The sequence below is a fragment of the Sinocyclocheilus rhinocerous genome, unplaced genomic scaffold (genome assembly GCF_001515625.1).
Source record: "Sinocyclocheilus rhinocerous isolate Xijiao unplaced genomic scaffold, SAMN03320098_v1.1 scaffold1609, whole genome shotgun sequence".
NCBI classification, from domain to species: Eukaryota; Metazoa; Chordata; class Actinopteri; order Cypriniformes; family Cyprinidae; genus Sinocyclocheilus; species Sinocyclocheilus rhinocerous.
In genome coordinates this window covers 715,481-718,366 of record NW_015633539.1, presented here as the reverse complement: position 1 = coordinate 718,366, position 2,886 = coordinate 715,481, and positions in this window count along the sequence as shown.

Here is a 2,886-nt window from a genome sequence, read left to right as displayed (position 1 = left end):
ATTACTTTAAATATGAATAAGAATAAAATTTAGCATCTTGTCCCTTAAGAGTACATGTAACCAACAACATATAGTGGGTATTTAAGCTTTTATCCATTATATTAAAGCATATCCATTTTTACCACAGCCTGATTTTTTGTAAGCTCTTCATGTATTTTTTTCCCCTGTCTGCTGACCGTAACAACACATATCAGGATTAGGGTTGAGTACCTAATATACCAGACCGAATCAGAACGCAGATTTCGGTGCCACTTAAATGCCTGAGCTGTCAATTGAAATATTTGCCCTCTGGTGCTCCGAAACAGATGTAAGAAGCATCATCACCGCATGTGATCGCTAGTTAAATAATACTGCATTCATGTTAAAAAAAAATAAATTCAATAAAAAAGCCGTTCTTTTATGTCATCCACCATACTTGTGTGTGTGTGTGGGGTTTTTTGTTTGTTTGTTTGTTTAAGTATCAGTTCAGGCACCGTTTAGGCACTGGTACCGTTTTAAAATTATTGATTTGGCACCAGTATCGTAAGAAAACCCAACCCTAATCATGATGCAAGAGTTTGGGACAGTGTGTCTGTTTTTGTGGTTTCATCAGCCAAATCAATGATTTCAAGGTGCCATTTTCCAGAATAATTAGTCACATGTCCTGCGCCAGCCAAGAAACTGCCATTGAGATGAATGCGAATGCTAATGTATAGCTTTCTCCAGGTATTATAGAACTCCATTTCAATGACATCAGGACCATATATGATTAATTTTTGAGGTGCACATAATCTATATTGAGCCTTGTTGACTCTTACACTTCTTCCAATGATACAGATATAAAGATTGCCATCTTTACCTCCATAAGAAAATCTCAAGAGCTCTTCAGCAGCAGTCATGTTGTCCGGTACAGATTCTCTCAATAAGCACCCTAGACACTTTACAGATGCAATTCAGAATCTCCCTCATGAGTATGTATGAGTTTTTGTTTTGACAAATGTATGTGCAGTTGGCAAAAGCTCACTTCCTGTGCAAGAGCAAAAGCTTTGTTAATGTCCGGAAGGGAGTGTGGCAGCATTGACAACTGTGACAAGGGCCGAGTCACCTTGCCGTTCATCATTGGAAGTAATGTTTTGACATGAATGTTTAGACAGCGCACGGCTACGGCTGATGCACCGCCAGTGATGATTATGCCGTTTATGTGCCGCTGTCTTCCTATGCAACCGCTGGGCAGCGAAAGAAATGAAGAACCACAAAGACAGACTACAAATACGCGGTCTTGTAAATTTTGTAAGCAACTGTCTAAGACTGTGAAAACCCCTAATGAAGCTAAATCGAGGTTGAGGTTTTAAAGCAGTTTGCTAATGGGGTAAGAAAACACAATTTAAGATAGTCTCTAAAAACAAGTCTTATTTTCTTACACTATTACTTTTGATCTCAATTTGTTTTAGAGATGGTTAGATATTTCATATTTGTACTGAAAATAAGAATACATATTAATACAATTATTTTTGCAATGTTTATTGAAGATTGCAGGTACCGTTCAAAAGTTTGGGGTCAGTAAGACTTTTTAAATAAGTCTCTTATGCTCACCAAGGCTGAATTCATTTGATTGATCAAAAATACAGTAAAAACAAAAATAATGTGAAATATTATTACAATTTAAAACAACTTTTCTATTTTAAAATGTAATTTATTACCATGATGGAACAGCTGAATTCTGCACAGCCATAACTATGGTCTTCAGTGTCTGCTGCTTAATATTTTTGTGGAAACTGTGATGCTTTTTTTCAGGATCCTTTGATTGTCACGGGTGTGGTGTGGGAGGAGAAGCACAAACACGAAGAATATAGCAATTCAACTGTTTTAATAGTCCACAGAGGGGTAATCCAGACCAGGAAGACAGGGTACACGCACACAACTAATGTAGACGTAAGACCGGACAAAGAACCACTGAACTGAATACAACTTATATGGGGAAGGATAATTGACGATAACGTCCTGACACACCTGAACAACATGACACAATCAAGGGGAAACAGAAACTAGGTCAGTGGAACACGAGGGATCAAATGAAAACAAACACTATAGTCCATAACTGTGACATTGATGTAGAAATTTCAAAATAACAGCATTTATTTAAATTAGAAGTCTTCTGCAACAATTTAAAATGTCTTTACTGTCACTATTGATCAATTTAATGTGGCCTTGCTCAAGTAATAATTTAATAAGAAATAATTTCTTACAGATGGCAAAAGTGTATTGGACAGTATATTATTGCATTTATTTAGGTTTTATATGGCTTTCATACATACTTTTACATCATTCAAGCTGGTCTGTCTCTTAGCACAGTGTAATAACAAAATAAAACGGAGAACAATAATAAAAACAAATATAATATGAATTAAAAAATAGCAATAAAATTCTCTCAGGTTTTATGTCTCTTGGTTTTTGGATTTCTTGCCTGTCTCTTGGATTACCCTTTTGCCTGTGTTTCCTGCCTTGCTTCTTGTTTGGATTGCTTGCCTGTGTATTGACCTGTTGCCTGTATTTTGGATTATGTTTCTGCATTGTCCCAATAAAAGCTGCATTTGGATCTCCAACCTTACAAGTATCAGAGCAGTATGTAACAGTTAATTAACTGAATGTCTATTAATTACCTGAATTCATAATTATCTGGAATACCTAAAATGAAAACCCTGAATTTTCCATGAGTAGAAGAGAAATCACATTCCTATGCACATTCACATACAATGAATTAATGTACCTTCTGTGTACTTTACATTTTACGTTAATGCAGTTATCCATGTACTTCTAAACAGTTTTACTTTTAACCAAAGCATTCCCCCTGTTCACTTCCATTGTAAATGCATTACTGCACAGTCAGTTTCACATTGCTTTTGCAAA